The sequence below is a fragment of the Passer domesticus genome, chromosome 6 (genome assembly GCF_036417665.1).
Source record: "Passer domesticus isolate bPasDom1 chromosome 6, bPasDom1.hap1, whole genome shotgun sequence".
Taxonomy (NCBI): domain Eukaryota; kingdom Metazoa; phylum Chordata; class Aves; order Passeriformes; family Passeridae; genus Passer; species Passer domesticus.
In genome coordinates, this window is record NC_087479.1 from 5,568,348 (window position 1) to 5,594,730 (window position 26,383).

At 43.7% G+C, this 26,383-nt stretch overlaps 1 long non-coding RNA gene across 1 annotated transcript; it reads right to left on the reverse strand.

The window, feature by feature from the left end:
- Positions 1–1,800: 1,800 nt before the first annotated feature.
- LOC135302488 (uncharacterized) lies at positions 1,801–23,069 on the reverse strand. Its single transcript, XR_010364085.1, has 4 exons — positions 22,102–23,069; positions 14,177–14,299; positions 12,669–12,854; positions 1,801–2,062 (listed from the first exon to the last, which is right to left on the reverse strand). It is a non-coding gene; the product is annotated as an uncharacterized LOC135302488 (long non-coding RNA).
- Between the last annotated feature and the right edge of the window lie 3,314 nt (positions 23,070–26,383).

Below are 26,383 nucleotides of genomic sequence, written 5' to 3' on the forward strand. Positions count from 1 at the left end.
AGAGTGATGCAGATCCATGGTTCTTAGACTTTTTAAAATTTTTCTTCTTGACCAAATACTTGTGACTCCTCATCAGAAACTAAAGAGCAGTAGGATTCTGATAAATAAAAGTATATAAATCACAGAATTACCTGGAAATTAAACCACGGAATTAAATTACATGGAAAACACCACTGAACTTCAGGGGTGCTTTTGAACCCAGGTTGGCCATCCAGCCAGAGCACTTAAAAAAAGCTGGCTCTGTGAAGCAGGTCATGACTTCTTGTAAACCTTCACTTCATCTGGGATTGTGCTCTTCCCAGCTTTCTAAAAAATAGATCTTTAATAAATTTCTAGCATAGGAGAAACATTCTGATCACTTAAACAGGGGGATTAATACTTGAGTAGATTTTTCTGTTCTCTCACTTAGAGTGATGTCAAAATTACCAATTGTAGGGACAAGTTTTGGAAGAATTGTTAAAAGATCCAATACCTGGATGGACAGAAGAGATGAATTCTCCAGATCTTTCTTTTAAATAGTGCTGAGATATTCTTGTTGCTTATTAATATGACACTTTGAAAATTTGTCTTGTGTTGCATTGCAATTATATATGGTCCTTAGGTGAGTTTTGCCACATTATCACAGTCATTGAGCATCCATAATCCTCATTAACATAACAATGAACAGAGTTTGGGGTCAGATTGTTCTAAAGCAGAAAAATTCCTGTGTTGCCAGAATTTCCTTGGAATTACCTTGGGAGTCTGTGTGATGCAGAGCAGAAGCAGAGGGTCAGAGTGTCAGGCACAAGCCTTTTTTTGGTGTGTGAATGCCTTGTTTCCATTTCCAGCAGTGTTGGGCTGGCAGCAGCATACGCTGCCCTGAATGTTTATCACAGCTAGCTCATATATTGCAGTGTCAATATTTTATCAGAGAACACTTCACAACACAAAAAGGAAGGAAAAAAAAGAAGGATGCTCCAGTGGATGCTGTATATGTTTCAGATTCCTCTGCTGAGTTTTATCTGAGCTGACGTTACTGGAATAAAGTAGATTGTCAAAGGCTGGGCAGAGTGCTTTTATCATTTGCAAGTATTGGCATAGAGTAAAATAATGATTCAAATTTCTGTTTTCTGTCTTTTGTGGATTACTCTGTCAGTTACAGTGATGCTTTTGACAAGGGAGTGCTGCTGGGTTAGTGATTTCTTCCAGAGCTTCAGAAACAGTGAAGTTATCTGTTATCATCATCAGATCAAGCCTGACAGTTGACAGTCAGTGCTTACATATTGCCTTTGTGAATTACAAAATGAAGTTAGGAGCAGCAAGTGCTTGTCGCCACTTTTACAAGACTAATTCCATGGGATTATTTGCCATCTACTTATATCCAAATTTTTGGTAGCAGTTAAGTTGTGCAGAACAACTTCAGATAAGATATTGTTTGGGTTTGATGGGTGGTTTTTAGTTTGTTTTGCTTTTTATTGTTTTGCTTTTTTAGGCAGGGAAAGTTCTACACTGAGAAAATCTCTTGAAAGCTTGTGGTGTTATGGAAATATTTAGATCTCTGCAAGTTCCTGAGTAGAAGCTGTTTTTAAAACAGCTGTGGGCTGCTATGACCTGTTTTTGCCACGTGTCACAGTGCAGTGACTCTGTCACCAGTGTAGCTTTATAACCTAATGATCCACACAGGCAACATTGAACTGTACATGAAATATCCCCAGCTGAAGCACTGCTCCTTCTATAGACAGTTCTGCTGCTGAGGTTGTAATATGAATCCAGTTTAATCAATGTACCAGCACAATGTACCAGTTTAATCAATGTACATAGTGATGGGACAAGGAGGAGGGGCCTTAAGCTGAAGGAGGGTGGATTTTGATTAAATATTAGGAAGAAATTCTTTACCCTGAGGCTAGAGAGGCACTGGAACAGTTTGAAACAGCCATGGAGCATCATCCCTGGAGTTGTTCAAGGCCAGGTTGGATGGGATTTACCTGGTCCAGTGGAAGGTGTCCCTGCCCATGGCAGGGGGTTGGAATTAGATGGTCTTCAAGATTCCTTCCAAGCCAAACCATTCCATTATTCTGTGATTCTATATTGAAAAAAAAAAAAGGGAGTGATAACAATAATTTAATTATTGCAGTCAAAAATAGCTAATAATAAAATAGTTAATAATAATAGCTAATAATAAAATAGCTAAAATTCACTCACATGACAAAATAATGAATAAGTATCAAGGCACACAAAACTGCCTTGTGCTTATTTGGAATGTAGACCTGTGGAGCTGTAAAGTATAATCAGTGTGGCTGAGGGCAAGAGAAAACTATAGTCACTGCTGGATCATATTCATAAATGTGGCTGAGATTTCAGGAATCATGTAATAAATAAACTAAAAAAAACTAAGTAAAACTTAGTTTTATGCAATCAGCTGTTCCCAAATAAAATAATCAGCTGATTTTTTTAATCACTGCACGTGAGAACTGTGTTAATTTTGTGTACATACTCCTAGTTGGAAAAACATCACTGCTGTTATGATTGACAGATTGTTTTGTGATCAATCCTTCCCATTCCCCATCAGTGGAAGTAGGGATGTGTCTGAATTACTGTGCAGTTATAGCTGGGAGAGCCATGCAGCAATTATCATTTATATTAGAGTGCCCACAGGGCAGAGCTTCCTTTAGGGCCTCATTGTGTTACACACAATGAAAGAGTCCAGGCCTTAAACATGTTACAGTTTAAAAAGACTGGCAGGCAATGAATGAGGCTGGATGATAAAATGCTGACTGCTTCCCAAAAGTTCTAATCAACTTGACTGCAAATCAAGTGTGATCAGTGCCTTGCAATACCAGTCAGTCTGAGCTGTGTAGAATCCATCAAAAAGAAAGTATCAACTAAAGTAGTAAAGAATAAACAATCCCCACTAGTTTCATAGCATTTGCAGAAGGGAGAAGGCCTTAAACTAAATTCTAAGCCTTTGGAAATTGTGCTAGTCGGAAATAAAATGGAATTCCTCTCGTTGGCCAGATTTTGTTAGGAGATTTCAGGAAGGCACTGTGCAGCAAATTCAAAGCAGGCCATTTCCACTAGATCAATGTTCCTGACGAGCAGTGCAATGAGCAGAGTTGTCATCAGCAACTTAAGCTGGGAGAAATTTATAAAATCTGAAAAACAGCAGCTTTCAAAGTGTTGAATGTCCTTTCAAGTGCTTGTCAGTCTAGGAAAATGACGAAAGAAAAAATCGGATGAGGGAGAGAGAGGCAAATGGCAAGAAGGAAAAAGTCGTAGGGGAAAAAAAAGAGACAGACTGACAATTAGTGCCTGAGGTGTAACACATTTCCTCCTGCCTGCCCCAAGACTGTAGCAAGACCTTAGGCAGGATTGATCAATGTCTGCATGTTTCAGTGCTTTCAGAGGTGGATTCAAGCAGGAGAGGGTGGATCTGTGGCTCAGGTGCACGTCCCCAGCCCTTGGCATATTTCCTTTTCTCAGGGGCTGCAGCTACAGCTCCTGTGCAGGACGGTGTCAGCATGAAGGACTCCAGCAGCCCCAAGATGCCAGCTCAGCGGCCTGGGAAACCAGCCTTGTTTTTCCTATCATAAATACTGGCTCTGTTGGGGCCATTTGAATTGTCATTACCCCAGCCAGCACTGCAGCTTCTGGCAGCTGCTGAGGGAGGTGGAAAGGAGGCCGCCCATATGGCGAGCGCATCGTACCCAAGGTGCCTCAGCGTTTGGGAGGATCCCTGCAAATGTCACTGGTGGGTCACTTAAGGCCTGACTTTATTTCAGCAAAGTCAATAGGGATTTTGGCATTTATTAGTAGGAGCAGAAACAAAACCTTAATCCCTGGTAATTCTGTTTGTATTACATTATATGCGGTGTCACAGATGTGCACAGGATACTGTGAAAAACACGGGGTCGTATGCTGCTGTCACTTGCTCTCCCAAAACAAGGGGACTCAAGCCAGAGTAGACCTGCAGGAAGGCAGCCTTGGGCCACTCCTTTAGGCCACAAATTTAATTTTTTTCCCATCCTTTGGGAGAAAAACTACATTTTGGGGAAGTAGGTGTGTGTCGCTAAGCTTACTGATGCCACCTCCAGCCTCACTGCTGGTGTGCTCTCAAGATGCTGAGAGTATCACTTGGATACAACCACTTGGATCCAATCACTTGGACCCAACCTTAGTTCCTGCATGTGTTGTAAGATCTGGAGCAGAATGACAGACACGAAGTGAAGGCAGGGGCATTGAGACAGAGCTTCAAGCAGGGGAGGACAAGCAGGAAAACACAAAATAAGCAAGAAAGCGGGATATGAGAAAAAGAACAGGATCATGAAGCGTGAAGAAGGAACACTGTGTGGGAAAATAGATCCCCAAATGGGTCCTGTTAATTCCAGCTGAGTCACTGTTCTTTGACCCAAATGCTTTATCTCCTCAGTGTCTCCTCCCTGCTGTGTGCTGGGCACCACTCTGAGGACATGGCCAAATCCTGCCAGGCAGGGACCTCTGCTTTCCTACTGATTTTGCAGCTTATTGTGAGGACCTCAATGGCTGATTACATCAACTTAGATGGGCAGTGATCTGAGGAGATGCTGAAGTAAAGACACAGCAAGTAAAACTATTGCTGAGACAGTCAGGAGCAAAGAAATGAGGAAACCCTGGTACAGAAATGCCCGAGTGTGTGTGTGTGTGTGTGTGTGTGTGTGTGTGTGTGTGTGTGTATGTGTGTGTGTGCTCCCACTTATGTAACTCCTCTGCTGTGCAAAGTGCCAGCCCTGGCACTCAGCACTGCCACTGGCCTGGCCTGACCAAGGCATAAAGTATCTTTTCATTTGTGCTTGCTGACAACGTGCCCTGTTGTTCTGCAGAGCTGACCTGGGCTGGCCAAAGCGGCCGCTCTTGGTTTGTGAAGTGGGCTGCACTTAATCCAGGCACTGCTCCAGCCCCGCAGGCTCCACGGAAATGAATGGCTGCAGCTGAGCTGCTGACATGCTGCAGAACAGGACCTGTGGCTGGCCAGCTTCTTGGACATCCTCTTGGGAATGCAAGGACACCCAGTGCATTACAAATGGAGGATGCCCCTGTCACTGGGGTGGGATTCTTGCAAATCTTGCAAAGGATGGAGCCAAACCCCAGAACTCGGAGCTCACTTCTTTCTCCATCTCTTTGTGACAGCCAGAGTTACCTGCTGAACTCCAACAAATCATTTTGTTGAGACAGTTGTCCATAGTAGCAATATTTATCATGTGATAAATTTGTTTTGTATGAAGGGTTTGTTTAATAAGAAGTCAGGTGTTAACTGAGTATGGTTGCACTCCAGAGCCAGGGAAAGCAGGGCAAGGACAAAGCAGGAGTTGCTTTTCAGCTTTGTTCCCCTTGCTGGTCCTTACAGCCTGGTACAAGCACCACTCACACGCTCCTGTGTCTGGCAGATCTGGTCATTTGTGTCCTTATGAGCACAAGAACTTTGTTTTCATAAACTGAATGTGTGCAAGCAGAGGTGTGTGCACATGGAATCCTGTTCCACACCCACTTCAGCTGTCAGCCTCCTGTTTCCCAAAGCACATGAGGGTATAGAAAGTGTGGAATCAGTGCAGAGTCCAAATAAACTGCTGATGGATTTAACAGAACCCCAGAATGGTTTGGGTTGGAGGAGACCTTAAAGGTGATCTAAAGACAATTCTAACTGCCCTGCCATGGGCGGGGACAACTTTCACTAGAGCAGGTTGTTGGAAGCCCCATCCAGCTTGGCCTGGAACACTTCAAGGGATGGGGCATTGACATCCTGGTGTGCTAGTGCCATTAAATAAACTTGTAATTGGAACAGCTATAAACACCATGCCACCGTTTCTGGGGTCAGTCTTATTTCATTTAGGTCAATGGCAAATCTCTAAATTTATTTCTTTTATGTAGCCTCTGGAGAGCTGGGCCTGTCTCTGGACAACCTTCCAATATCTCTTGTTTTCAAAGGGCATAACAATTAATATGTTAATAATGGCTTTGTCACCATCATTGCTATTTTTATGTGCTACAAGGTCCACAATTTTTTTGAACACTTCCAGGGGTGGTGATTCCACAGCTTCCCTGGGCAGGCTGTTCCAATACTTTTATTAGATTGAACAAGTGGGAGAAAAAGCTATGCTGGTTAATTTGATGTAATTTCAGTTGTGATGGTGCATATTTTGGTTGTTTGAGCTGCATATTGAACAGAGTACAATAAATCTTTTCCTGGAAGCAAGCTGAGTGTCTCTTACATAAAGGCTTATCCTCTGAGCATGAAGTAATAATTCTGATAAAGCTGAATTATGATCTTAATGATACACAAACATGAGTCACCCCAGGATTCCACTGAAAAGGACCCATATGCCACTGAAATGCCACAATCATAGAACATTTATGGGGAAGGAATACTGTGAATCTGTGCTGAGCTTTTAGCTCCAGGAGTTTCGGGTGAAAACCTGATGCAATCAATTCTAAGTTTTAGTTGAGAAAAATATTTTGGGTTTTATTTTTATTCACCAGGAGCACAGTCCTTCCTTCCAGGGAAAACATGGTCCTTCTAAAGCTGCTGGCAGGAAGAGCCAACACTGTTACTCGGATGTTTAAGGTGTGCATTCATGCTGGGGCTCTTCCCTTTCTGAGCACTTGGAGTGCTCTGGGTGCTGTGGGCACGAGTCTGGTCACATCAGCTTTTTGTTACAGCCCCAGACTCTCAGAAAGGACCACCCTCTCCCCAGAAAATAAATTCTGATAATAGAACACACTAAAGATGATAATCTCTGTTAGACCATCCCTCTGGGTCTTTATTTCCTTTCTTTGATCAGGGAAGATATTTTGTTAATGCTGGGGGTGTATTTGAGCCACTCACCTTCCCATGCTGTAATGGACAGACTGGATCACCCAGCATCCAAACCTCAGCTGGGGAGGCAGAAAAAACCCCAATTCCCAGCATCTTCAGCAATTAAGAGACAAGATTTATTGACTATTTTCTCTTCTATCTCAACATTCATCCCCTGTGCCAGAACATCTCGGAGCTGGTCTCTTCTTAGCCCCACAGATGCTGTTTCCAAGAGCAGCTCACCCCATGCATGTGCAAAACAAACCAGATTCAGCTCTGCTTTCATTGTGCTTTGTGTGTGTGCTTGTGACATCATTTAAATAAGCTTATCCTGCTCAGAAAGGAAAAAAAAAAAGCATTCCTACCACAGTTTAGGTAAACCAAGCAATTATTCTGTTACTAAGTGTAATTAATGCCTAATGATTTGCTTTGATTAATAGGACAATCAGCATCTGCTCCTAGAAATAGGGATTAGTAACCCAAGCCATCTCTAGCATTAGAAGGTAGGGGGTCCTTTTGTACTAAACCCTATTTTTCCACATTCATCTGCAAGCAGCAAAGCCCTGTGCTGTATTCTAAAAGCAGAATAAAGGGAAGGTAGTATATTTTTGAAAAAAAAAAATTGAAAAAACTTTATAATGTTCTGACGACATCAGTGCATCTCCATCCTTTAAGAAAGAAATTACTCTGATCTAATTCTCTGATAATTTTACAAGCAGTCACAGCCAAAACATTTAAGATTTTGCATCTGCTGGGCTGGAGCAGCAATCTGAACTAAATAACAACCTATGTTTGATATTTCTGTGAGGCTGATTACTGCTGAATATTCCCAGCATAGGAAGTAATAAAATGCTATTTTATAGACACAATGTTAATTTTTCTGAATCTCCTGATCAGTTTATCTCTTTTTCTCCTCTCTGTGCCTGAAGAACCACAAGACACAACGCAGCTGCAAGGCTAATCATTCTTTAGCATCTTTATTGATCCTGGAGACAGAGCTGGAGTGGGGTTAGGTCCAAGCACTAATCCAATCGTATAACAGACATCCCCATATGGTTAGTCCCCAGCTTTGCCTTAAGCCAATCAATAATCACTTTGACAAAGGAAAATATATTTGGGTATTTTTTTTTCCCCCTGTGGAAAGGTTGGGCTCTGAATGCTCCATCTACCAAGTGTTCTGAACTTCTCAGTCACTTCTGAAACAGAGCTTGCAATGACTGGCAGATAACCAAGGAAATGGTTTCATTTCTGGGATTAGTACAGAGCCAAGGACAGAATTAACTTGAAACATACTTCTTGCTTATAAAAGCTTTAAAAAGAGACTTAAAACCTTGTAAATGAGTTGGGCTTTCTTTTTTATAGAAATGCCCTTGAAGAAACAATGTCAGTGGGAGCTGTTGAACTTGGGAGGTGTGTGAGGCTCACCTGGAGGCTTTTCCTCACTACTCAGGACAATAGAAGAACACAGACAGGGTCTGTAGTGGGCACCTGGTAAGACCTTGGTTTATTCCATTTATTGAAGTTTTCACAGGAATGTTCACCTGCTGTGAGGTGTGCAGTGCTGGATGCAGTGAAGAGACACCATAAATGCCAACTTTTCCTGTGCCTCCACTTCAGCTCCCCTCTGAGTCTGGCTGCTTGGGGGCTGCCTCCTGTGCTTGGGCTTAGGCCACAGAAACACCAGCTCCTCTGTGTCCAGAAAGTGGATTCCCAATCCTCTTGCACAGGAATTCATGCTGCAGTTGCAGAAGGACTCTGCCAGGTCAGAACTGGTGGTGAAAGGTGGTGGCTGAAGATCAAACACTCCCTGAAGGTTCAGGTTAATCCAGGGATTAATTCTTTGCTGCCAAAACTTCAATATTCAGAATGAACTGCCTTTGGCCCGATGGGAGCTGAACTAAAAGGACAACACATGGACAGTTATAGGTACTTTTTCCCAGCAGGTCTTTAAATTAGGGAATCTAAACACCAGCAGGTACCAAACACTTGAGATGTCAGAAAGATCTTTGTAAGCCAGAATACTGCAAAGTAGGAACCCAGCAAAAATAACCTGCCTAAGAGATGATAAAATTCAGCTTCTGGGAAAAGTCTTTCCTGAGCTTTCTCCAGCTGGAGGATGAGACTGTTCAGGTGTATGTTCTCCAGTGGCTCCCTGCATTCCTCATTGCATTGTGGTGCATTTTTAAACTTTTGCTTATAATTAGAGCTGATTTGGGATTGATCTTGACAGAAATTTGAAGTGGGTTTTTGTTCAGAAATGTCACAGGAAGTAAATTAATGGAAAGATGCCCAAGGTATTAAAATATATGAAATCCCACATTACAATGGAGAGAAATTCTCGTGTATATTCCAGTGCAATGTTTGAAATATAAAAGCAGAGACGAAACATCCCTGGTGCTTCTTTCCTCCCTTGATTTCCATCTTTCACCACCCTATTCTCTTTGCAGGTTGGTGAGTGGCTGTTGCTAAATATATGCATAATAGTGAAAACCACTACATAACACAATGCATTGAAGAAAGGTCATACCAGGCTTCTAGGTCAAGGGAAAGAATATATCTTTCTTCCCTGGTTAGCTTATCTGCCCATTTGTCTCCTTCTGCTTTATGAAAGAGCTGATGGGGAAGGTCTCCAGTTGATGGAGCTATTCAGAAAAAGAACTGGCATTTTGAATCAAAATTCAGGCTGCCTTCAAACATCGCGTCCCTGGTGCTATTAAACAATAAAAAAATATAATGAAATTCATATTTACTCTGAAAACAGAAGGTACACAGGTATTTGATTTCAGAAAACCCAGGTAATTGACTTAGAAATGAAATCTGTGACAGATGGCTGTGGAATGGATGATTTAGGTAGAACATGAAAAAGAATAATGCTTAAACCTTTGGGAGGAAGAGACAAGAGCCAACAGCAGGCAGAAGCACTGCTGTTTGCACTCTTATTCTATAGAGAAGTGTATAGAAATGTGGGAGAAAGGCATGGAAAAGGATCCCCACTTCACCACAGCCCACCACTGGGGTCACAAACAGTGTGGTGACAGACTCAGGCTCAGAGGGGCTCCCAGCACAGCACACAGCCAGTCCCCACATGCCAGTGGCTGTCCCTGCCTGCCTCTCTGACACTGACAGTGGTTTTAACACCCCCAGGGTGTTAAATTTGCACCTTCATCTTGTTTAATACCTTTTTTGTGTGGCAGTGAGGACTTGGGTAACATTGAGAGGATATTTTATCCCACTCTGTGGGTAAAATTTGAAAGTTAGAGAGAAAAGTTGGAGGGAAAAAAAAAGTTAGAGAGAAAGTTAGTAGACCTAAACCAATGGCACAGGTTTGCCTGATTTATGCCCAGATTCCTTCTTTACCTCAAGCCTGTCATCAGTTTAAGCCTGACTTTGAGATACATCCCCCACTGCTTGAGAGCCTTCTGGAGATCAGCAGAGGCAACAACTCAAGTCACATGAAAAGCCAAACATGGATGTTTCAAAAGAAGCTGGGGATAAGCATTCCCAAAACCCAGATCTGTCAATAATGGTGGAAAAAAGTCCTCTCAGAGTCTTGGAAATGGTCTTTCAGACCTGCAGGTTAAGTGGTTTTGTCTTACTTGCTGATCTCACCACCTTCACCAGATCCCAGGCAGTCCTGACATAGATTCTGCTGCCGTGGAAATTGTCACAGACCAAGCTCTGTCCCACTGCCCTGACCCTGTGGATGGAGCTCCTGAGTCACGTCTCTGTCAGGGCGACTCCTCCATCCCTGGTGCTCAGAGCTGCTGTTTGTAAGATGATTCCTGAGCTGGGAACTGATCCTGTTGCACAGCCAGGTAGGAGTTACTGGTGTGTGCTCAAATTCCCAGGTGACTGTGCCAGGATGTGGCATTGCTTCTCCTGTCCAGTCATGGGTGTGTGATCACAGGGGATGGTGCAGGAGCACAAAGCCAGGCAGGTGAAGAAAGGCTTTGTGTGCACTTTGTCACCCTTTAAAATGTCAGTGACAAGGTGGCCACGCTGCTGCTACCAGGAGCTGGGATGAGCTGGAACACCACGAGGGCTGGGAAAGAATTTAGGTGAAGATCCACAGTCTGCAAAAGCCTGTGCATGTCCCACAGAATTTCACACAGTTTGCCACAATGCTTGTACAGTGCATCTACAGGCAGAGTAATTCTGCAGATTTGATGACCACAACCAAGGGTAGTGCAACTTGGAGATGCTTCCTGGCCTCCCACTTCACAGCATCCCTGAGCCCTGCAGCAGGATGAGAAGGATTAGGGAATTGCTGCCATGCCCATGAGACCTCTGGTGCTGAGCAGGAGAGCACCAGAGCAGCAGCAGCTTGTGCAAGCAGAGTGGATGCTGCAGGCTGCTGCTCCTGAGTGAGAATCTGTTGGATTTCTCCTGTTGAAATCCCCCTGCAAAAGCTTTGCTGACTCTGTGCTCTCAGGGATGTGCACTCCCAGCTCCCACCAACACCCACTCAGCTGAACTCATCTGCCTGTTGCCTGGCAGGACATCCCAAGGCAGCAGAGCACTGCAGGAAGCTCCAGAGGCTGGATAAGAAATGTCATTGAGCAAAAGAGAACTTCAGCATTGCTACAGCCACCCTCTGTGTTTCACAAGTGAGGGGACTCCATCAGTTCCTGCCCTGCCTGCCAGCTGCAGGTTTAAAAATCCTCCACCAATACATGTCTTCAAATCTTCCAGGGGCAAAACTTTCCTCTGCAGTCCTCACTGCACCTCTCAGGCTCATATTCACAAGTACAGGATTCAATGTAGAATCAACACCCACTCAGCACAAAGATCATTCTTGACACTGGAGGAAAAGTTAATGTATGAAGGAATAGAAGAATATGCAATTGGTACTTCCCCAGAGCAGAAAGGAGTGGAAGAATCTGCCACTGCACATCATGCATCTCACTAACACATCCATATTCATTGTGCTTAAATATATTCTGGTAGTTCTCATGTATTCCTTGTAGCTCCTAACAATTATACGTGATCTCTTTGTTAGGAACAGAAAATGTAGGCTTAATAGGATGTCAACAGACAAGGAGTAGAAAGTAATTGCCCATTACACTATAAATGTGCTATAATCATTTGCCAGAGGGAGAAAAAGTCTAATTGAATGAAAACTCTTGATGGTTTCATTATGCTTCTATTAAAAGGCAGTCAGGCCTCCTGATCCAAATACAAGGCTTAACTCTTCTTTCATTTACATCTGCAAAAAACTGGGGGCAACCACAATGTTACTGATGGATTTGCAGCAACAGAGAGCTGGAGTAAGAGAGCTCAGAGTAAGTCCTGAGCATTTCTGAGTGAAGATGAAATGAAGATATTTACCACACATGTGGCAGGGGAAGAAAAGTTCAATACAAATTCAGCAAAGCTGAATAAACTACCAGGGCTGTTCCCAGAAATGGCAGGAATCAAAATTTGTGCATGTGGAGAAACCAAAGGAAGGGGCTAAATTCTGCCTTTCAAACTGCACTTATAAAAATCCACGCTGATGATTTTCTTATTAGTTATTAAATAAAACTTCCTCTTCTCCATCCTCCCTGACACCCGGTCAGAACAGAGCTGTTGAAATCCTTTTCTGTCTTTGCCAAGATCAGCCCAGCTTTTTACAACCACTCACTAACTCCCCCTTTCTCTGCTGCATCTCGCTCGAGCTCCTTGTCCTTGCCTCTGTGCCCTGCATCATTCCAGCTCTCCCCGCATTTTCCATGCCCTGTGCACCAACTCCTCTGCACTCTCCCCTCCTGCCACCACTCACAGCCCTCCCCTGGTGCTTCACAAAGTCATCCCCTCACTGACTTCCAATAGTTTTTGAAGACCCCTTTCTTCCATGACCTTAAATAAACAAAACCCTTGGTACCTTCATCCACTCAGCACACGACAGCAGGGGCTGCTCTCCTCCTCTGCATCAGCCTGTCCAAATGGGGGTCTTCAGTGCTGCTGATTTGTCCCTGCTTCCCAGCCCATCCACCTCAGTGCCTGCTCTGGAGTCATTTTTGGGCTCTGTGGGATGGAAATGGTGACTTGCAGAGGGGTCTCACCTGCCCTGTGAGGAAAACCAGAGATTTGGGTGTCTGTGAATCCAGCTGTGGCTCCTGCAGCAGGGCATGGTGGGTGGGAGGGGATCAGGCTAGGAAAGGGTGAGGGGTAGCCATGATTTAGGACTCAGGAAGAAGTTCTTCCCTGTGAGGGTGGGAGGCACTGGCACAGCTTGCCCAGAGAAGCTGTGGCTGCCCCATCCTTGGGAATGTTCGAATCCAGGTCCAATGAGGCTCTGAGCAACCTGGTCTGCTGGAAGCTGTCCCTGCCCATGGACAGGGGGTGGAATTGGACGGTCATTGAGGTCTCTTCCAACCTACACCACTCTGATTCCATGATTCTTGGGTCAGCCTGGGACAGTTGCTGGTTCCCTGCCCACAGCAGAAAGCCCTTGATGTCTCAGCTGCCCACAGACTCCATGGGACAGGCTTTATGCCTGGGGACTCCTGGACACAGGAGAATTTTGGGATGTGGCTCATAAGGTCAGGGGCACCCCTAAGCTAAGCTGTTTCAGCAAAACCACTTTCAGCTTGTTTTGACTGATAAATGTCTCTTTTTCCAGCAGGAGCAAGCACTGATATTTCATGCCTTTTAAAGGCTGACTTCTCTTAATTGCCCTTGGTGGGTCTCTGAAGCATCACACACGAGTCCCTGAGGGTCTGCAGGCCACTGAAGGGAGAGTGTTTAGCACTCACTCCCTGAGTGCTAAACTCGCTTCCTCTGAGCAGGAAAATTATTGAAGCTACCTGAGCAAGGGTGTTTGTGTGAGCTGAGGGTGTGCTCTGGAGGTAGCAAGGAGCAGAGATCTCCCCTGCATGGGGATTTAAAACTGGTTTTAAAGCCAGACAGCTCCTCCTCATGCTCCCTTGCACACATGCAAGATACTTGTGTAAGTTATAAGACAACAAAAAAAGCTCCACTGGCCATTATATTGGTTTCAGAGATGATGCTCTGACTAGAATCATCACCTAAAACAGAGAAAAAGCAAATATCTATATACTCTTAGCAGCAAATCTTTCTGGCCCTCAGCCCTCAGGCTCCCCTGGCATTCTATCAGAGTACCTGCCTACCCAGACATTTTGTTACATACCAAGTCTTTTGCACACTGATAATGCAGCAAAGTTTTGGTTCCTCCTCCCCTCTCTGGATCTGGCACTCTTTTGGATCTGGTCTGAACTTGTGTCATTCATTACCAGCACCTTTTCAAAGCTCACCTTCAGGGCTCAGCACAATAAACACCTGAGCTGGTTTTGTAAAAAGCTCAGCACTGAAGCTGGTGTTTGAGCATGTCTGACCCCTCACTCTAATTTTTGGAAGGAAAAAGCTCACCTTTCCATTGGGTTTGTTTTTGGGGGAACCACCCTGTGCTTGGCCCAGCCTCTGGACCTCACTGGCCAGAGGTTTATTGACGTTTTCAATCACTTCTGAAATGTCGATTTCTTTGCAGCTCTCCTGAGAAGGAGCAGAAGAGAGGCAGGTCAGTCCCTGGCTGAGGAAGGACAGGCAGGGTACAGCTGTTCCCCATGTCCAGATGTCAACATCTGGCCAAGCAGCACCTCAGTTCAGCAGAGGTGAGATGGGGGAGGCAGAGGAGGCAGAAATTTGGGGAACAAAGGACATATCCCCCATTGCAGCTGAGACATCACTGCCTCATGTCACAGCATTGCTTCGTTATCCTGTGCTGCATTTTTAGCTGCATTTAACTGGCTCATGCATTTGCCTGAACAAACCATTGCATAATTCTTGGATTGTGAATCACAGAATCATTTAGCTTGAAAAGCCCTGCAAGACCATGAAACCCAGCTGTCACCCCAGCACGACCAAGGCCACCACTGACCCATGTCCCCAAGTGCCACATCCACACATCTTTTCACACCTCCAGGGATGGTGACTCCATCACTTCCCTGGCAGCCTGTGCCCTTCATGAAGAAATTTCCCCAAATATCCAAACTAAACCTCCCCTGGCACAAATTGAGGCCATTTCCTCTTGTCCTGTCCCTGGTTACTTGGAAGGAGAAGTTCTGGGAGCTGTAGAGAGCAATTGGCTGCACATTCCAGTTGCAGATCCTTGTGCACAGCAGTGGGATTATGGTCCCTGTCTCTGCTGGTTTATATAAATATAGATTCTCTCTGCTCAGGAAACCCCAGCAGAAGAACTGTGGCTAAATCCTGTACTATGAGCAGCCCTGTGTGCTGGCTGCTTTATTTCACACTATTGGGAGTAAAAAATAAATGGAATGACATGATAAACAAAACCTGGGTGTAAAAGATAAACAAGGATCACTAAACCCATGTGGTTTAAAGATTAAATATCACTGTTGCTTTTAACATTACAAAACAAAGTTCATTGTAAAATATCAGGAAGATTTTATCACTTTTGGCTTGTATCTAAAACTCAGTAATTTAAACATTTTCTTTTGGTTTAATACAGCCAAACAAAGGATATAAAAGTGTTAGCAGAAATTAGAAATAACACTGCTAAAATATTCAGACAAAATTTTCACCTTGAACATGTTAGAACAGATTTTTATATATTTCTTTAGAAAACCTGACTTTTAGTGAGAATTGAACCAATATATTTTTTGGTCTTGCAAATCCTCTTCAAACATAGTTACATTCTGATTTCAAAAACATCAATATTTTAAATGTTTCACCTGATGTCTTGGAACTTCAGTCCTGAGAGGGAAAAATACAACTCTGTTTTGGACAGTTATCAAAGCATAGATTTAGGAGACTAATTTTAGGCACCCAGCCTTGAAGTTTTGAAGTTTTCTACAAAAAACAGTAAAGCCCCTAATCTGTGGAAAATAACAAGGCAGAAAGATCTTCTGAAGGAAGGGCAATCCACCTCCTACAAAAGCTGCCAAGGATTACTGTAAAGCAATAATTAATGACCATTGCTGCTGGGTTTCTAACTGATGCAGGGGGAATATTGATATAATCCTATTAGTGTGTTGCTCTCATTAATGTACTTATGTCAATTAGCTGAGCATTTTAGCAGAAAGGTGAATTTATGATTTTTTCCCTCCATCCAACATAGATTTCCATTGCAAAAATCAATTTTGAACAACCACCAAAGATCAAGGTCCATTAATGAATCTTATCTGACACTAATGTTGTCTAATTACATTAAAATGTCACAACTAATTTAATGGCAGCAGAGCTCCCTACTCCATAAACAAACATAAGTTTGGTTACATTTCTGAAGAATTTAATGTTTGATCAGGAAAATAATGAATGGAAATTCCAGTTTTGATAATTTTCTGCATTTCTGTCATTCTTGAGTGTTTTGAAATAAAGAATGAAAGAATGTTCTGGGCTTAACAGAACATTTCAGGCCCTGAGGAGACCTTAGAACTCATTCCAGTACCTTGAAAGGTTCCAGGAGAGCTGGAGAGGGACTTTTGACAAGGGTGTGCAGTGATAGGCCAAGGGAAAATGGCTTTAACCTGGCAAATGGCAGGTTTAGATAAAATATTAGGATTTTTTTTCACTGTAGGGTGGTGAGGCACAGAGTGCCCAGAGAAGCTGTGGCTGCTCCATCCCTGGAAGTGTCCAAGCCCCATCTGGATGGGGTTTGAACAAGCTGGTAGCTCAAAAAGAGGGACCAGAGACTGCAGGGGAGACACACTGAGAGTTTTCATCACTCCCACAGACCTGAGCCTTGAAAATGAGTTAAAATGAGACCAACAACTCTTCACATGACTGAGAACTGGGGCAAGGAGGGGAGATCTTAACCTAATTCCCACTGGGTTTTTTCCCTCAACAAAACAAAACAGCAGACTCTTTCACAGTTGCCAGAGCTGGAGCCTCAGTGAGAGATTATGAGGGATGCAGCCAGTCACTAAATTCGGGTACAAAAGCATTTCTGATTGGTTTCCCACAAGATGAAATTCTGTTATAAAACCTGCTGCTCATTTTCCATTGAAAGAGTAATTTGGGAAACTGTCTGTCTTTGTGCTCTAACTAGGCAGCAGATGGCTCCAGATATGTTTTACTTGGTCCTATTGATTTCACTGCACGATTTAATTTTATTTCTCAGCAGAGCAGATTAAAATATGTGAAATGCTTTATAGGCCCCTGAAATGACAGAAAACTGCCCTGAAAAAGCTCCAGCATCAGTCCCTCCCATCACCAAGAGCACCTCTTTTCCTTGTATCAGCTCAGAGACATCCCCTTCCTCCCCACAGTCTCCAGGAGCATTTTTTGGGTCCAGGGAATGGTGTTGGCAAACCCAGTACAAAATACAGACAACAGCCAAAGGAGAAATGAGAGACCCTGAGGAAAAGAGGTGCAATGTGGTTGTTTTATTTTTTAAAAAAGTCCATCCCCAACGTGTGCTTAATAAATAATTAATTGCTGTTATTTCCAAGCTCAGATCCATTTTCACACAAATGCACTTGTAACTCCAGTGATAAAAAAAAAGATGCTTTTTTGTTGATTCTTCTTCAATGAAGCCTTGAAGCAACAAACCAAATTGACTGCTAAATTTAGACAAGAATACAGTCTGGCCAAGTCATCTCAGACTCCATGAATTTATTAATAAGTGAGATCAAGACGAGTCAGGAAGCAATCCCTGAGATGCAGACCTGCTCCTCCTTTTACTGGGTCAAGGATAGTTTGCAGTATGAAACACATATTGTACTCTCCAATTTACATGTCTAAATCTGGATTTATGCTCTTAACTATGAAAAAAACCTTCATGGAGGAAAAATAACTTCCCCTGCTGAGAGGCTCCTTGTTCCAGACCTGTGACTCCACACTTCTCCTGCTAGCCTTAGGATTCCTGCTTTTTCCAGCAGAGACAGGGTGCAAGTAGTACTTCTATACTTTTATCTCTATATTTTATCTTTTATAAGTAGCATTTCTTTCGTCTTCCCTGGCAAAGGAATCCCTGGGAATGTATTTGAATCCCACACTGGCACCTGCATTTTTGTGCAGAGCAGGTGTGGTGGCTGATGCTCAGTCACATTCCTCACACAATTCCTAACTTTTTGTCTCAGGCATGGTATGAAGGGACATCACACATTTTTCCAGGTTGGAAAACAAACCCACAGCAAGGACAAGTGATCTGCCTCCAGTGCTGCACAAAGAAGGGTACAGCCAATTAAAGAGCCATTTTGTGGCAAGGCGGGAAAAGAAAGAGGTGGGACATGGATGGGGGAATCCACTTCCCTCACCGGAGAAAGGAGCTGAATCTCATCTTCCTGGGGAGGAGAACAGACAGGCAGGTGTCACCTCAGAGTAGCTAATGTCATCATGATCTTCAGCATCTCCTTGTACTTCACAGGCAAGGCACGACAAGAAATTCCTGGAGAAGCCTGGAAGTTTCTCCAGGCACTGCACAAGACCTGGCCTTGAGGGACATCTCCCATTTCTCTCAGGATCTTCCTGCAATGGCAACACAGCTACAGCCAGCAGGGTCGTAGATGTTATCAGAGTTTTATGTGCAACACGTGGGAAAAAAGCTTTGGGCAGACTTTGTCAGTGCTGTGGGAGGTACCAGGCATTTCCTGGAGCTATCCCTCTCTGTGATCTTTCTCCCTCACCATCTCCTTTCACCTTCTCAACTCTTCTCCCATTCATGCCTGGGGACTGGTGCCTGAAAAGGGCTCTGCTTTGCAGAGACAGATTGTGGCAACAGCTGCATCTAACAAGGGCTGCATTAAAACCTGGAAAAGCTCAGAGGGAGCTGGAAGCTGAGGATGTGAGGAGGAAAGGCACCAGGTAGGGGTGGTTTGTACCTTGTCCTGCTGGAGAGCCTGTTTTCCTGCAGTAATGGCATTCTTCAGGAGCTGCTGAAGGCAAACATGCATGGAGGCTGCAGGGGCTTTCTCTGGGGTTAGAGGAGGCACTCAGGAAAACTACAGCCTTTTAGATACTCAGCAGGAACTTCCCTCTACTTTGCCAGAACATGTGTGTCCATCACCCTCAGAGTCAGGGAGAGAAAGGCAAGAACTCATTCTGTGGTCAGAGCATGAGCCCGAGGCTGGGGTGATGCTCTGAGCTTGACCCTGTCACTAACAGAATGGAATTTAATCAGCAGGTTTTCAACACTGCTCTGTGATTGTGAATATTTCAAGTAAGACTCTGCCACAATTATGGGGTGAAAGTTGCTCCACTCACATCCCCAGGCTACAAACTCGAGGTCCAAGCTCATGGAATCACAGGACTGTAGAATGGTTTGGTTGGAAGGGGCCTGAGAGACCATCCAGTTCCAACAAGAGGGTCTGAAATAGACGATCTGGAGGGATCATTTGGGTGCATGGTTGGATCTAGAAGATCCCAACCAGATGATCTCTGCAACCTTCCACTATCCCAGGTTGTTCCAAGTCTCATCCAACCTGGCCTTGGACATGCCCAGGACTGGGGCAGCCACAACTTCTCTGGGCAGCCTGTGCCAGGGCCTTCCCACCCTCACAGTCAAGAATTACTTCCTAAATTCTAATCTAACCATGTCCTCTGTCAGTTTAAAGACATTTTCCCTTGTCCTATCACTCCATGTCCTTGTGAAAACATCTTCCTCATGGACATTAATCAGGTGGTGCTCATTAATCCACCTGCTCTTGTGACCAAGGCTGCCCCCAGAGGACCCTTTTCAGAGAAGCTGATAGAGACTGACACAATTCACAGTTCCTGCTGTCAGTAAAACATTTTGCACTGGTGAGGAAAGAGCTCCTGCTTAGAAGCAGCTACTTAACAGCCTTTGGGATTTTTTTCCCTTCTTTTTCCTTTAAATTGCTCAGGTCGAGCACTCCACTGAGCAAAGAGGGGACAGTCCCCCAGAAGCAACAACTGCCACCTAATTTCACCAGCAGCACTTCTCCCATCTGCCTGGCCATTCTTCTGAAATTGCTGTCTAATTTTCAGTATAAAGAGTGTCTAAGGTACACACTTCCCATGATCGCAGCTTTATTACAAACCTGTGAGAAGAAAAAAGAGCTTTTGTTGGTTTAATTCCTTGGAACTTCTGAATTGAGCTTCCCCAAAACACATGCACAGAAAATGAAGAAAAAAGGTGCTGTTTGAAAGAGTGCAAGGAATAGGCAGTGGAACACATTTTCTTGTCATTACTTTTTAAATAAAAACCCCAAGCAAATAATCACATGTCTGCAATCAGAACATTCATCAAACACCCTGTATTTTGAATTAGCTGTTGGAATAAAACCTAAAATTAAAATAAATGTATTTCTAGAGTGACTGATGGGCGCAAACTGAGGGTGTAATTCTCAAACACAGATCCATCCTCAGAACAACACAGACCTTCACAAATACAGCTAATGGCTGATCAGCAGGTGAAAAATAAGAGCAAAAATAAGAGTGAAAAGAAGGAGGGTAAACACTTGCTGTTTGGTTGACTTCTGCCACTACAAATCTAGGCCAGATGCAGCCCTGGGTTTCCAGTCATTGAAGAAAGAGCCTCGTATAAAGAAAATCTATTTTGCAAAATACACAAGTGAAAGAGCTTGGAAGGTCACCAAACCTAAACAGTTAAAAGCAATCACGTTTCAATTAAGATGAATTGAAACAAACAGGCTTTAGAGAGGACGGTAAACACAGCGATGTTTCACTGGGCATTAGGATGAACAAAGAGCATACATCTCCTGAAATGCCTTTTAAGAGCCATCTCATCCCAGCCCTGCCACGAGACGTTGCACCGCCCAAACAGCCCAACTTCTCCCCGCCAAGCAAAGCACAAAAATTAAACAGTTTTTATCCTCCCCATTATTTGAGATTAAATAACATCGAGAGAACCACGTGAAGCAAAAGGGAGAGAAATGGCTGTGTGGTATTAAGAGAGTTAATTATAGATGCAGATTAAAAGGCAAGACTGAGTGCTGGAAGAAAAGGGAAGAGTAACCTCCGGCACAGAGATAGTGACATGCAGCAGTTGTCAGTCACCTAGCAACAAGTTTCCTATCCCTGCTGTGCTCTTTAATTCAGCAAATCTGCTCAGGATGTTGGGCTGTTCTCCTGACAAAACGCATTATGTAGTAGACTAAAGGATACAAAAATCCACTGTACACAACACTCTGCTCCCTATTGACCACTGATCCTTTCTCTCAACCCACAAAAGAGCCTTGCATAATGCTCTGAAAAGAGAAAAGTCTCAACAGAGAAAACATTTGCTTGTAATTGAGATTGACTACATAACGAAAATGATGTTCTTTTTTAAATTCAGCTTGTTGAGGCCATGCTTTTTGTCTCCTGGCTCTCAAAACCCATCCCTGCTGGGAAAAGGGGCAAACATTGTACAAACTCAAACCTGTGGGTTTTTTTCCCTTCTTTTCACTGGAAGCACACACGCGCACGCATGCACGCACACGCATTTTGTGGCTAAATGGGCAAGATGGGCTCCTGAAGACTTAAACAAGTTAAAAAAAAAAAGAGGAGACAAATAAGAAAATTGTGGAGTGTTTCTGTGTTGAAGGGAAGGTGTCTTACTTCTCAATGGAAGCTGAGGGTAGAATGTATTTTATAATTGTTCTGGCTGACTAAGGAGCTGCACTGTCTGAGGAAATGAGTAGTTTTATTCCCAAATCCATGCAGTAAGTTATCAGCAAACTCAAGTATCACAGAATCACAGAAAGGTCTGGATTTGAAGAGATTTTAAGGATTGCTTCTTTGCAAGCCCCTGCTAAAGTCAGGGATATCACCCACTAGTTCTGGTTGCTCCAAGCCCCATCCAGGCTGGCCTGGTACTATCCCAGGGATGGGGCAGCCACAGCTTCTCTGGGCAGCTTTTGCCAGTGCCTCACCACCCTCACAGTCAAGAACTTTTTCCTCATGTCCATGCTTAACCTGCTTTGGCTCCCAGACTGCATTCCCAGACACACACATCCCTACCTCTGCATCCAAATCAGGACCGTGTTCTGAGATACTAAATACCAAGAATAAAAAAGGGAGTGATTTAAAATATCTGAATTTTGACACAATGAACTCTACTGGGGCCCTTGGCAGAAGTTTGGGTGAGTGCTCCTCACAGAGTGGCTGCTCCTGCAGGAGAGCTGAGGGAGCTGAACCAGCAGTGTCCTCCTAAGACTAATTGCTGGGTCTCATCTCAAGTCCAGAAGGAAGCAGAATGAGAGAAGGTAAAGGCAGAGAAGTTAAAGCCCCAAGCAGCTCACACAGAAGCCCACAGCAAACTCAGCAGAAGAACACAACCCCCTGAAGAGGGGTCTGAGTCCCATTGGAACATTCAGCTCTTTGGGGTGGGGGTGGGTGCAGCTTGTCCAGTTTGTAGAGCACCTTACCACAGCCTAGGATCAGCATCCTGGGAGCTCCACAAGTGCAGAAAATGGCAATAAACCATGTCAAGCTCTTGTGCTGACATCAACCAGCTGAGTCTGCAACTGTCCAACTCCAGAGGAACCAGTGGTAATGCCCAAAATCATCTGGAGTTCTTCCACCTTCCACCAGACCAGGTGGCTCTGAGTCACATCCAAGCTGGCCTTGAACACTCCCAGGGATGGGGCATCCACAGCTTCTCTGAACAGCCTGTGCCAACGTTTTTCCTTCCTCATTGTAAAAACTTCTTCCTTACATTCAATCTCACCCGACCCTCTTTCAGTTTAAAACCACCACTGCTAAAAATTTTGTCACCAGCCTCTGGTTCACAGTATCAAACAAAGAGAGGTGGCTGTGCACCAGAAGATGCAGCAGTGCAATTTCTCCTCCAAAAAGTGACACAAAAGACTGAAAAAACACCCTGGTGCTCCAGCTGAGAGAAAATGGAAAGGTGATTGTATGATTTATGACATGAAGCTCACAGAGCAGCATCACTTGGAGATTGTAGCTGGTCAGGGTAAGGCTGAGGGTACAAAATTTCATCCCAGGAAAAGAAATCCACTTGGAATTTGCTCAAGCTCAGCAGTTTCCACCCTCAGCTCTCCTAGAAAGGGAAGGGGTGAAGGGCAAAGACCATCATTATCCAGTACATATTTCCAGGGACAGTAAAACACATTCCCCACTTGTGCCTACAGCCCCCCAATATAACACAGAATATAACAAAGCCTGTTCAAGTTAAAGGATTGGGAAGGGCTGACATGAATGTGTTATTCAGTCATAACCAAGAAAAAATAGACTTTTATTTTTTAAGTTATCGCTCTTAAAAGAGAAATTTTGTTCCTTTGGAAACAATCAAATTGTTTTCAATAATTTTTCTCCCCTTTTAAACAAGACAAAAAAATATTTTCAATCAGAAAATATAAATTATACAAGAATTGCTTTCAACTGATAAATATGAACTTAAGGGACATCTTCAGGAGTGGGGAATGTTCAGAAGGTAATGTGCAGCAGGAGGAAAGGAGTTTTTGTGAACCCCCTCAAGAGAGTCTAAAAATAAAAATCAGAAATAGCAGAAGGTTTAGGGGAATGCAACAGGGAAAAAAAGATGTGAATAAGTGTGGTGCAGGGGCAATACATCTTGTTTTCTTCATAAACAATATAGTGTTGGTTACTATAGAATTTAAGACTCTGTCATTCAGAATGTGCTTCAGACAGATTTCATAGACACAACAAAGAAAATTCCCTGTGAGGGAGCTGGATCAATCATAGAATATGCAAGAGTTCCAACTACTGAAAAAAGAAAAAAGAAAGAAAAAAAGCTAAGCAGTAACTCATAGAAATAAATAATTAAAAGAACACACAAAAAAGTATTTCTAACCAGTTTCTAGAGTTTTTAAATACAGTCTGCAGGGATATTTGTTGAAATCCACCTCGAGTAACAACCAGTATAAATCTTGCCCTGGCTTAGCCCTGGGTAGCCCGAGCACACAAGCTGCAAAGGGAATCTTGTCTCCTAAAAGCAGAATTTCTGCTAAGTAATATATGAGTTTTCAGGTATAGTTTTTAGAGAAGTTTTCTCTCAGAAAAGCTAAAATTAAAGTGGACACTGGGGTCAACCCGGAATAGTTGGATCACGTCCTACCAAAAATAGGAATCGCGAGGGATTCTCCTGTTGATATTTTAAACTTTTGTTCATGCAAGTTTTAATCAATTAAAATGCATTATCTACCCTCTTAACTTTCTCAGAGAGGATTATCTGACATTTACTATTCACCAGTTTTGCTGAAAAGGTTAATAGTTCACGGGCTGGAGTTGGGGGTAAACAGAATTGATCATTCCTAATGCCTTGGCTGGAACGGAGGGGCTTTGTGTTGACAGGCTGGGAGATGTAATGAGCCTCTAGTACATTCTTAAGGCTTGTTTCATTTGCTCTGTGAATGGGGAAAGTAAAATTATAGTCTATAGGTGTTTTCCATGGTCCTTTCATAAGCAGGCCTCCTGACACCAATTAAAGAGATTATGTCATCAACTGAAAAGAAAGCTATAACCTTGTATGTTAATGCCGTGATTACTTAAGACAGGGTCACTGGACCCAATAGAACAGGGAATGACCTTGGTGAAATTAACTTCGGAGCTCAATTCCTAATTAACTGTTTTCAATGAAAGAATGTGTGATTTCAGGCTATTGGTTAAAACAGTCACTTTTTTCTGTACAAGGACTTTGCCACCAGAAGTTAGTCTCCAGCAGCATTAAAAAAAAAAAAAAAAAAGAAAAGAAAAACCAGGAATAAGATTAGGAGATGGCAAACAGCATGTTCAGAGCTTTATGAAAGAAGATATTGTCCCCTGGATATTTTGCCTGAAAAACCTTATTCTTTTGAGGCTTCTTTGCCCACAGTGCAAAATTTACAATCCTTGGGAGGAAATGACACATTTGAACACACATCCAGGGCAGGAGAAGTTGGGAAAAAAAAAAAAGGTATTGAAAACAAAACATTGCTAAAAAGTAGCTATGTATAAAATACAAGCCTCTATTTTTAAGCATTTTAAATTTACCATTTTTTAATGGAATTGCAACATACATAAAAATTGGGCTAGGGAAGCTGTATTTTGTAGCATTGGAGGAATATAAAAAGAAGGCAAGGAAGGGTTTTAAGCAGCTGTCTCTCAGGTAAGGGTGGTAGTGAGGTTCCAGAAGGATGGCAGATTGCCAGGGCACCCCTGGACTTTGAGCCCTATTGGAGATGCTCACTCAGAGATGCACTCTCAGTCCTGGTGAAGGCACTGGCAGGGGCTGCCCCTTGAAACCTTTTTTTGGCTCTGAACCTACCTTGGATCTCTGGCCAGCTATGCTAAAATCACACCTGTACCTGCTTAACTTTCCCAGGAAGAAATAAACACCTGAAAACATTTTCAAAACTAATATCCAGCTGATATGGTGGTAAAAAATTAAGTTTAACCTGTCAGCCTTTTTCTACTTTCTTAAATAACTTTTTTAGGTGTGTCCAAATCATAGTCAGACTAGGACCACAAGTCCTGAAGGTGTTGCTAATCCAACACTCCAGCAAACAGCAAATTCCTTTTCAAAATGGTTGCAATGTTAATGGCAATTGCCTCATGTGTAGAAAGACTTCAGACCTGAGCTACCCCTCTGAACAGGTTCCACTCCCAAAAGGCTGGGTTTCACAGAATCATTGAATTGTTTGGGTTGGAAGGGACCTGAAAAGGCCCAATCCCCGTCCTCAGCTGTGGTTTACAGGGTTCAGTGTTATGTCTGAACAGGGCAGAGGTTGCTTTCTCTGAAGGCTGTGAGCAAGACAGGCAGAGAGGACATCCAGGGTGTCACACTGCCCAGGGTGTCACACTGTCCCAACCAAGGACAAGCCGTGGGGCTCTCATCTGCTTCTGCTGCAGAGCTGGGAGATGGAGCTCATTTCCCTCTGCCATCTGTGACGGGATGAACATTGAAGGGGAAGCAGGAGCCTCTCCCATCTGCCCACATCTTATTCTAAAGTGATTACCCAAAATGTCCCAGAGAAGGTCGGAGTACCTGATGCTCAGACACAGCAGAGGTACCTCTGTGCCACGGGCAAGACCCCAAAGAGAAGCTGCAGCAATGCCAGGGATGAACCAGCTTCCTGAAACTCCACCTCTGTTCCCAATCCACATCTGTGACAGCCACAGAGCATTGATGGTTGCCCACTGGGCCAGCTGCTCCTCTCCTCACATGGAGCCAAAATCCTCCTGGGCTTGGGCACAGACCTGCACTGTTCAGTGAAAAGTCTTTTCCCACAGTGCCCAGGTCATCCAACAGCCTGTTCCAGTGGGGACCCGGCTCTAGGGGACAGCTAAAGGGACTGGCACTGGGAATAACTCTGCTGTGATCCCGGATACCTGCCTGGAGATGTGGCCTGTGGATGGGAAGGTGTCAATTAAGCATAAAGGTCTGTGAATGTGTGACCTTGTATTGCAGGCACAAAACACTCAATTCCCTTCAAACCCAACCAAATGTGGGCAGCTGCTCTCTCTAAGAACCAAGAAAACAAAACCTCATAGGGCTTCCTGGCTTTATTTTCATTCCAGGGCTAAAACATCCCTCTTAGACAGAGCATGCAAGTAATCAAGCAAGCCCCAGGGTTGGGTATCCCCACCCTCTCAGAGCACACTTTGGATAACCACCCTTCACACCCCAGCCCCTGGCAAATAAATGGCAAAGGAGCAATTGGTAAATTTGCTGAAAGGTGCAAT